Source organism: Tupaia chinensis, unplaced genomic scaffold (genome assembly GCF_000334495.1).
Source record: "Tupaia chinensis unplaced genomic scaffold, TupChi_1.0 Scaffold000670_1, whole genome shotgun sequence".
NCBI classification, from domain to species: Eukaryota; Metazoa; Chordata; class Mammalia; order Scandentia; family Tupaiidae; genus Tupaia; species Tupaia belangeri.
Window position 1 is genome coordinate 535,415 of NW_006160192.1, and position 11,080 is coordinate 546,494.

Below are 11,080 nucleotides of genomic sequence, written 5' to 3' on the forward strand. Positions count from 1 at the left end.
GAGATATTTACTTGCTAACACAGCGCTACAAGGACAGGAATTCTTGTTTCGTTCCTGTTGTATCTCAGACCTAGATCAGTGACAGGCATCTAGAAACCATTCCATAAATATTTTAGGATGTATACTAGTTATAAAGAATTCTGTACTTTCAACTTTGAATTGGTAGCAGTGGAATTGGCTTCTGTGGTAGGATTGTCTGAACTGCCTGATTTCGAGCCCAAGCTCCTCATTTATTCCTACACTCTGCTTTGCTTCACATTTCTCTGACCACCTGAAACTTAACATTTTCATTTACTTACTTATTATCTGTCTCCTTCCTTTATTCTAGTATAAGCTCGGAGAGGCAGGGAGTCTGTCCACCTTGTAAAATGCTATTTCCTTACCCCGAGAACAGTGTCTGGGCTCAGCTGCGGTGGTGCCGTGGTAGCACAGTGCTTGACAATGCCGGAAGCCAGGTGAAAGACTGGGACTTGCTTTCCAGGTTGACTTGTACATGCCAGATGAATGATCCTGGCTGGCCGAAAGGCTGAGGGCCGAGGATCGTGGGATGAGACCCTGTGGAGGGTGCTTTTCTTTCTTTCTCTTTGTTTCTCTCTCATTAAATACATACATAAATAAAACTTAATAAAAAAGGAACAATGTCTGGGATATAATACGTATTCAAGAAATAGTTGATAAGGTGATGAATTAACAAGTACATTCATTTAGAAAGTCATTTGTAGGGCATCTACTATATGTCTGGCCCTGTCTTTGTCTATAGTCTCCTGAGAGCGAGAGACAAGGCCCAAGGAAGTGCAGCACTGGTAGGATTTGCCATGAAGCAAGGACACCTCCAGAGAGGGTCTCCTAACCCAGCTTGCAGGGTCAAGAGGAGTTTTGTAGGCGGGATTACCCTGAGCTAAAAGAGTGAGAGCATGCGTGGGATGGAGACAAGATGGTGGGCTGGCAGTGACGATCTGTCAAGGGTTGAAAAGTAGTTTGTCTAAAAGCAGATTTTAAAAGCAATTTCTTTTCGGAACAACTTTTTTTTGTGTGCTACCTAAGAAGCCTCTTGATTCACCATGGCAGTAGCAGCGATAAAATGTGTAATATCAAAGATAACCATCTTGAAACATTTCTTTCCAACCCAAAACGGAGCATTATATTGTGTTTGTCATAAATCTATGTATTCTTCTCTTCCAGATGACTATAATTGCAAAGTAGAGCTTGCTTTGCCATCTGATGGCAAGACAATAGTGTGTTACCACCCGTCTGTGGACATTCCCTACGAACACACAAAACCTATCCCTAGACCAGATCCTGTGCATAATAATGAAGAAACACATGACCAAGTGCTGAAATCCAGGTTAGAAGAGAAAAGTGAACAGCTTGAACAAGGACCCATGATAAAACAACTTAGCAAATGTCCTTTACTACCAAGCACCACTGGTATCCTCACAGACGGAATCACAGTTGCCGTAAGAAACTGGACCCTCCAACAGACAGATGACATCGAGGTTCTCAGAGAATCAGAAACGTGCTTCATTTGTCATTGAAGAAAATCCTACGTGGTGTATTCACTAACAGATTATGTAATAAAATAATAATACATTATTTTTCATATATTAAAAACAAGAGTGCGAGTATGCGTAAAGGCAAGGGGGCATGCAAGAATGCGGTGAGGTGTGGGCTTTGGTGGGAGACTGGGACTTGGGGCTGGAGGAGAGGGGGCTGAAGGAACTTGGGAGCCAAGGAGCTTGTATGGCTTGCTGGGTCGTTGAGCTTTGTTCAGAGGCCAGTGGAGGATATAAGCAGGGATCTGACACGAGCGGATTCTCATTATCCTGTAAGCATTTGAGAAGAAGGACAAGGAACAAAAAATCAATCCTCGCCTCAGATCCAGAGTCAGCAAACTGCAGATTTGACACAACCGAGCTCTTCAGTGCTTTGAGTGCAGATATGAGGTGGGACTGAACTCCCCCATTAACCTCAGGCCTGGCCTGTGAAGGAACCCAATTACAGGCCCCACCTTCTGCAAGTGGGAGACAGTGTCCCATGGCTAGGCAGAGACGCCCTCACCCCTGCATGGTTCTTGGTGACAATTTACTGAGTTTCTTTGAAATGCCTGCCAGAGGCTTTCTCCCTTGTGTAAAGACTAGAATTAAGTGAAACTGTGAAAAATCTAAATATCTTTACACTTTAAATAACCCTAGAGAATAGTAGGAAGATAAAAACACTTTTTTCTTACTTAAATCATACATACAATTTTAAGTAATATATACAAGTCTTACATTTAATACTTGGAGGAGATTTTTTAAATAGTAAGGTGGGGAAGCAGAGAGTGAAAGTGATACTATGAATTGACTTTGACCAAATCTCCCATTTCTTGAGAATTTATACTAATTTGTGTCAGCAAAGTCAACCTCCACCCGAGTGTATTAGGGAGGGAAATTGTAGGGGGCCTGCGAATATGGTGGAGCGTGGAGCCGAGGGATCGGCCCAGGCCGGGGCGGAGTGCGGATCTCAGCCCAGCCAGAGGAAAGGCTTGTGAGGAGTAAATGTCCCTTCTTTCTGCTCTCCTCTGGTCACCTCTCCATGTGAAAGACATGATGCTAGACTATCTTAACTCCATACCTACTCCAAAGCTGCCGTAGTAAATAAACCCACACAAATACAGCCGACCGATTTCCTAAAATCTAGGTGAAATTCACGTAACATAAAATTAACACCTTGAAGTGAACGACTCAGTGGCATTTAGTATATCCACCATGCTGTGCCTCCATTGTCTCTGTCTAGTCCCACACACTTTCATCACCCTGAAAAGGAAAGTTGTATCTAAAGGAGTTGCTTTCCCTCCCCAACTCCTCCTGCTAGCCACCCATCTTCACTTTTTCTCTGTGGATTTACTTATTCTGACTATTTCATAAAAATGGAATCATATAGGATGTGACTTTTTGTGTCTGGCTTCTTTCACTTGGCATAATGTCCTCTATCTTGTAGCACGTTACCAATACCTTCTTCCTTTTAATGGCTGATATTGTGCTGTGTGTACCTCCCACACCGTGTTTATCCACTCATCCGATGGACAATGGGGCTCTTTCCACCTTGTAACTATTGCAAACAGTGCTGCTGAGAACATAGATGTGCATGCACTTTTTGAGAAGCTGCTTTCAATTCTTTTTTTGTATATAATACTCACTTGATTTTTTTTAAAAGCAGTGAAATTGAGCATCCATAGGCAAAAAATAAACCATGACTTAATTTTGATGCCTTGTACAAAAATGAATCTAATAAAGATCGTAAATTTAAATGTAAAACTATAAAAGCTTTTAAAAGAAAACCGGGGGGGGGGTTCACCCGGACCCATGGCTAGGTAAAGTGTTTTTAGACACAACCAAAGGCACCATCCATAAAAGGAGAGTTGATAAATGAGTCAACATTACAATTAAAGTTTTTTTTTCCCCAAAAATCTTCTGTTAAGAGTGTGAAAAGACAAGCTATAAACTGAGAGAAAACATTTGCAAACCTCATATTTAAAAACAAAAACCTTGTATCTAGAATACGCAAAGAACTCTCAAGTTTAATAGTTAAAAAAAAAGTACAATTAGAAAATAGCCCCAAAATTTGAAAGATATTTTACCAAAGAGGACCTATGAAGGGCAAATAAGCACATGTAAAGATATTCACTATCACTAGCGATTAGGAAAATATAAATGAAAACCACAGGGCCCCCCAGTCAGGTGAGCTAAGATAATGAGAATCCCAAATACTGGAGAGAATACGGAAAAACTGGATTTCTCACGCATGGCTGGGAATGTCTAAAGGCACAGGCACTCTGGAAAGATGGTTTGACAGGTTCTTTACATGCACATACCATAATTACTGAGCAATTGCGTTCTTGGGCATTTATCCCAGTGAAATTAATACTTTCATTCCACAAACATTTGTAAACAAATGTTTATAGCAGCTTTATTTGTAGTAGCCCCCAACCAAAAAGAGCCAAACTCTGGTACTCCTATACCATGGAATACTTACTACTCAGCAATAAAAAAGACCCATTTCTTTTTTAATTGCCAAAGGGTACAAACATGACCAAGAGAGAGAGAGAGGGAGGGAGAGAGAGATAAAGCACTTCCCAGTAGGGTATGTTCGCATCCTAATCCCTTCTCCTACATTCTCCATCTTGTTCAGATTTGAGACATGCACGCACATGCACCTTGTGTAGTTTTCAAGTTGACTGGCTAGGATTCAAACCACAATTGGCCGTGTGAGATCTGACTGTTCATGGACGGCATTGAACTGCTATCCTATGGGCTGATCCCAGGAACGAACTATTGATACATGCAAAACCTGAATGGATCTCAAGGACATTATTTAGAGTGAAAAGAGCCAATGTTACAAGGCTGTGCACTGTATAATTCTATTGATGTACTATTCTCAAAGTGGCAAAACTATAGAGATGGGGAACAGACTAGTGCTTGCAAGAGGACAGAGGCAGGCGTAGAGAGTGGGTGTGAATATGCAGAGTAGGAGTGGTTCCTTTTGCAGTGATGGGACAGTTCCGAATCTTGATTGTGGTGGCGGCAACAAAAATACATGCATGGGGTAAAATTGCATAAAACCACACACACACACACACACACATAAATGAGCACAGGTAAAAACTGTTGAAAGCAGAACAAGCCTAAAATCCAGTTAACAGTTTTATACAATGATGGTTTCTTGTTTTGATATTATATATAAGATGTCACCACTGGGGGAGCTGGGTGAAGGGTACGAGACTCTATTCTGCAACTTCTTGTGAGCCTATAATTATTTCCAGACAAAAAGTTTAAACAAAACAATTGAACATACACAACCAGGGCCTGCCCCCTTGTGTAGTGGTTGAGTGCTGTGCAGAGGGAGTTGGCTTCCATGTGACCAGTCACCTTTAGCCTGATAAACACGTTGGACACGTGTGCGTGTGCCCAAGATCCAGACAGGAGGGAGGAACAGACGCAAAAAGGATTATGGTGATGTGATCAGGCCCTTTATTTCTCTCTTTTTCTTTGTCATGTGTGCACATGCACACACACATACATGCTCTGGCATTAGGAAAAAAAAGAATGAAAAAAAACAATAACTATGTAAGCTAAGAACATTTGCACGCAGACACGGAAGGCTTAGGCAGGGAGACTGTACATTCAGGGCCAGCCTAACAGAGTGGGACTCCATCTCCAGGAAAAACAAAGCAAAACAGAACAAAACAAAAGCAAAAACTAGGTTGTGAATAAAAGTACTCATGAAAATATTCAGAAATATTTGTATTTTACTAATTATTTAAATTAAAGCCATAATAATTTAGACCATAAAAATAACAATTCTGAATTTTCTAGGGGAGTAAAAGGAAGTCTCTGCTTTCGAGGTGTGGAAGGGTAGTGGGGAAGACTGCCTAGTGAATGGTACATTGTCTTTTGGAAGGTGAGCATACAAACAACAACCTGTACGGCCAATCAAAGTGAGGAATGTCCAGCAAAGGGAGGAATTTAAAATGGAGATTTTAAAATGGTCTGGGTTGCTGGAGAAAAATATGTTGGAGGAGGTGATTTCTGAACATCTTAGAATTTTTTTGGTTAGTATTTCCTTAATTAAATGTCTTCCTTTTACCAAAGCTTATCTTTCATGACTTTAACCTCTGAAGCTGGATGTGTTTAGATGTGGTAAAAATGGACAGGCACAACAGGCTGGAAATGTGCTTGCTTTATTTATTACTTTTAAAGAATTATTTAGCTTTATCTATTATTATTATTTTTAAACATTTTTCTATAGGGAGTCACTCATTGTCCTACAAAGGGAAGCTCTTGTTGGAATGGAAGAGTTTTGTCTTAAGTCCTGGGTCCTACTGGCATTTATGGGGAGATATTAAACTAAAGTCATATAGCTGGGAACTCAGCCAAAAGAAGAGTATTTCTTCTACCCTCATGCTTTTTTGCCAAGAAGAGTTCGAAAATATTCTTGAATTAAAAATTGAAAATGCATCGAAATGAAATGAATTGAAATTGAACACCAAGCACTGCTGACTATAAAGAATATCGGCCCAGGTTGGAATGCAACAAACCATTTGCAGTTAATAGAGTCTTGATTCTGTATTTTTTTTGCATTTACTTATTGAGCGCCAGCCCAGAGAAACACATCCAAAGGAAAGTTAAGTACTGCTTATAAACAGACCCGAGCACTGGCAACTTATTCCACACTTGTCGTTATAAGGTGCTTACATTTTGCTTTGTCCTGCCTTACTTAATTGGTGAGTATTAACAGTGTTATTAATTGATGAAATTTTACACTTTCTTGGCAGGCACTAATTAATATTTACGGAGAAAACTGAAATGGACATTTAAGTTATCTGTGGAGAAAAGATGCCTTTACTAGCCAACCATTGGAGTGCACATTCAATTACGGGAAGACTCTCCGACAGTTAGCTAGAAAGAACCCTGTAGACTGCTTTATGTGAAAGTCTCATTTCACAGGTGAAAAAAAAAAAAAACAAGACCCAAAGAAAAGAAGGGTATGGCCAAGCGCAGGGTGGTGGCAGAGCCGACTGAGAGAAGTGATGAATTTAGGATATATTCTGGAGGCAACACGGGTAAGACTGTGGTTGGGTTGGATGTGGTGGTGAGGACAAATGACAGTGATCAGGAGGACCGATGATTTTGATTTGAGCAGGTAGTAGGACCCTTTGCTGAGCCAAGTGAGCTCGGAGAGGAGCAGGTTACAGAAAGGGCAGGCAGGGTGAGAAATCGAGGGTAATGAAGAAGCCAGTTGGCGGAGAGATCAGAGAGAAGAGGAGTGAACAGTAAATGAAGACCTCACGCGAGAGTTGAGGTTTGAAGTCTGATCTGGAAGACGTGAAGAGCCCGAGAAGAACATCCCAGACAGAAGGAACAGCACGGCTGAAGGCTCAAAGAGGGAAAATGACTGAAATCAGAAGGGACAGATAGGAGCCATCATGGCTCCAGGACAGGGAGTGAGGTCATCATTCTCACACTGTAACTTTGATGTACAGAAAGAAATACTGTTTTTCTCTTTCTAACTGACCTGATATTTCTCATAAAAGTAAGATCAGAAAATAAAAGGAAACAGAGCCTTATTATTTTTATGTATTTATTTATTTTTTGGAGCGGTTTTTGCTACAAGGCGCTTGCGCTTGCCAGAAAGACAGAGGGACAGAAAGCAAAAAATCACCCCCCAGGGGGGATGGCCACACTGCAACCCCTTCTCCTTTCAGGACCTCGAGCACACATGCACATGCACACGCACACGCACCTGGCGTGAATTTAAGATACCAGGTCCCGGACTCCAACTGCAGTCAACTACATGGGAGTTCAGCCACCTAGCCTACGCCAACTGCTGGTCCCTACGTATTTATTTTTTTAAGACAAAATTTTGCTGTTGCAGTCCTCCTGCCTTAGCCTCACAGCCTGTGCTGCCATGCCTGGCTCTTTCCTAGACAGTGCCTCTCTAGGCTGCCCAGGCCACCCTCGAGCTCACGCTCCTCCTTCTTCAGCCTCCCCAGCAACTCCTCCTTCTTCAGCCTCCCCAGCAACAGGGATGACAGGCACACCCCACTGTCTCCGCCTTCAGGAATAGAACTCAGGCTTCCCATGTGATCCCAGGCTTCAGAGCACAGCATCTTAGTGGATCACAACAGCATCTTAGCAACATACTTTATGGTAGCTGGAATTAGGACTTTAAACATTCCCATGAATTAATCTCGTTCAGGTGACTCCTTATTTGTACCCACAGTTCCCTCTACCTGGAATGTTCTTCCTTGGCTCTTAACTACTTTTCAGATTTCACCTTATGTGTCAACTCCCAAATGAAGTCTTCAGTTACTACTCTATCAAAACGGACCCACTCCTTGTTTTTCCTGATCTTAAATCTATTTGTTTGTTTTTTTTTAAGACTTATTTTTAAGACTTTTTTTTTTTTTTCCTTAGTGTGCATGTGCTTGCCAAAGGGAGAAAGATAGACAATGAGAGGGAATGTGAGAAATCATCCCCTGGGGAGATGGCTATACGACAGTCCCTTCTCCTCCATTCTCCTGGGATCTTGGGCATGCGTGCACATGTGTAACAAGAGCATGGCCATGTTATAATCCCTATTATTCTATTCTTTTCTCGGGATTTTGGGCAGGTGGGCACACATACCCAGTGTTTTTTCAAGCCACTTGTCCAAGATTCAAAGTGCATGACTGGCCATGGGGATTCCAGCCCTACTAACCACCACACCACAACCTGGCCCCAGAGATGGGCTTTTATAAAGAAAGACTTCCTCCAAAGTTTTCAACCAGGTCCACATATGCAAATTAAGGCTTGAAAATATGCTCTGATTGATCAACTCAAGCAGCGGTCTCACTGGTCTGTTACTGAAGTGAGAACTGTTCTCATTGGCTGCCCTGTTGCAGGGCATCCACCCGTCCTCCCTGTAGTGGGGGCAACCTCAGATCACCCAGCCTTCCTGGGGCATGCTCCCTCCAAGCTGCAGTCCGTAGTTAGCACCAGGTCTCTGCCATCCTGCTAACCCTGCTGGGAACAGGCCTTTACGGCTTCCTTCATGAGAAGCCTACAGCAGAAGCAGTGCCGTGGGAAGTGAGGCTAGACGCAGAAGGATGGGATGCTTCTGCTGGCTTCATTTAGCCCATGCTCTGGAAGCCGTCAGCCTCCACAGGAGAGGTCCAGCCACCCTGAGCCTCCACTTGGGAAGACCATGTAGACAGAGAGAAGTCCGAGGAGCATGTGCTATTAGCTATTCACATGTGCCCAGTGAGGTCCTGACCTGAGCTGAGAAGACTTCAAGATGATGTCAGCTTCGGTCACTGTGTCTGCAAACTCAAACACCCTTCAGCACCCCGAAGTAGGAGCAAAATAAACGCTTGCTCTCTTTTTAAGTCACTTTTTGGGGGTGGTTTGTTAATAGATACCTGGGGCACCCACACCCCTGGAGCTCACATTTTTACTGTCCTCTCTCACCAGCTGCCATAATTTGCCTGGAACTGAGGATATTCTCAGAATGCAGGACTGTCGGTGATGAAATTGGGGAAAACAAAAATGAAAACACTCTTGGGCAAATCAAGATAAGTTTACCATGCTATCTCCAAGATTTGCTTTTATTATTTAAGGGTAGCTGAAAGAATTTAGACTTCAGAATTACTGCTTCTCTGTGAAGTTTTAAGAAGGCAGCTTTAGGCATGGAGGCGGAACCTTTGTTCAGGTTGTATGTATGTTCTCCTAGAGGGACGGATCTATAGTCGGGGCATGGGCTACCCAAGGCAAAGATCCATACAGGACATGAACATACCCTGGCAATATTTCAGAGCCGTCTGGTCACATACAAACAGGGAAACTGGATCCAGGCAGGGTCACTGACTTGCCTGAAAGGCAACAGCGACAGGTTCTGATTTGGGGGTGCCTGATCTTCAAACTTCAATCCAGAGCTCTTCTCGCCTTGGTTTGTCATTTACAATCTTTACCAGAATTGACCATGTGAGTATTGCTATATTTTAATTTTCAGTCTGAGGGAGAGATGTCACTGTGAGTAAGTTCACCATCTTCCCCTCTAGGTAGCACAGGTTAGATTAGAATAAACCATGACTGGAAAAACCGAGAACAAGCAAACACAAAAACTCCACCTAACTTAAGTCTATTTTGAAATGGAGTGTTTAACCATTTCATCGTGAATATTAGTGCAGAATTGTAGGCGCTGGTGCTGCTGTCCCAGAAGAAGCCCAGTTAACTCTGGGTCCGGATTTTAGGGCTCTTTATGAAAGTGAAAGATGAGAAGACTTCCAGATGGCAGGGCTGGTATAACTTGATTTGGGCAAACAAACCTTTCTGGGTGTGTCTTTTGGCAAAGAAACCCAGACTACTGGAGCTGCTAAGTAGGAGGGTGTTAACTAGCTGAGGAGTGGTGGTACTGGGGGCGGGTGGGTGAGCAGGAGGGTGGGGGAGCATCGCAGTGTGGCCTGACCTGGCAGAAAACTCTCCTGCTACCTGGCTGCCTCATTTCTCTCCGGAAAGTGTGGTATGCTTGGGTGTGGGCTCTGGCCTAGCGTAGAACTTTTATCCCATTGCTTCTCAATGACATGGCTCCCCATGAAGCAGGCATGTCTTTTTCAAGGGAATGGGAGGAAATGGATCGACGTGTCGGAAATGGCCGTGTTGAATCACACTGAGGCTGTTGAGTCACACGCTGATTAGATTCCCCTGAACTATGAATAGCATGAGTTGCATTTCATATTATGATTATAAGAAAAATCCCTGTAATTTCGCATGACCCCAAGACTCATTTATGCAAAACCGAAAGAGAAAAAAAAAATGCCAGAGAATGTGTGAACTCACTAGAGAAAGAGAAAGGGACGGTGAGAAAGCATCTTCCGGGGAGTGGTCACACTGCAGTCCCTCCTCTCTCATTTTCCCCTCCTTTCAGGACTTTGGGCATGCGCACACACTCGCCCTGTATATCTTTCAAGTTGCTGGGTCCAGGATTCCAAACCATGCAGTCGTCATGTGGGATTCGCTCATGTAACCACCAGGTCACAGGCTGGCCCATATGCTGACATTTTAAATCTTGGCTCTTCTTCTCCCTTTGCCATCCGTCCACCAAAGCAGGTGGTTAAGTCCATTCTTGGTTTCCGCGGAAGGATATGGGTGGAAGAAAAGACAAATAATTTGCTTATCTTTTTGGCTTTGGGAGCATAGGTGGGCAGGGTATGGGTCAAGAGGCACAGAGACAACACATGCCAGAAACCCAGAGTAAAAACGGTTTGTGCGGGAGGAGAGAGAGATTTCTCAGGGCTAGAAGGAGGGAACGGCAAGCCCTGAAGTCCTGGGACAGAGAAGAAACATGCCCTGAATTTTTCAGCCTTTATTCATTCATTCACCTCCTCTTATACTAGGCACTGTTTTTTTTTTTTTTTTTTAACCTTTCTTTCTTTCTTTCTTTTTTTTTTTTTTTTGAGAGATTTTTGCTACAGGGTGTGTGTGCTCGCCAGAGAGACAGAGAGACAGAAAGCGAGAAATCACTCCCCAGGGGGGATGACCATGCCGCAATTCCTTCTCCTCCT

General features: G+C 43.1%; 1 pseudogene; it reads left to right on the forward strand.

The window, feature by feature from the left end:
- Positions 1-1,061: 1,061 nt before the first annotated feature.
- Positions 1,062-1,489, forward strand: LOC102472202 (39S ribosomal protein L42, mitochondrial pseudogene; annotated as a pseudogene).
- The last annotated feature ends 9,591 nt before the right edge of the window (positions 1,490-11,080 follow it).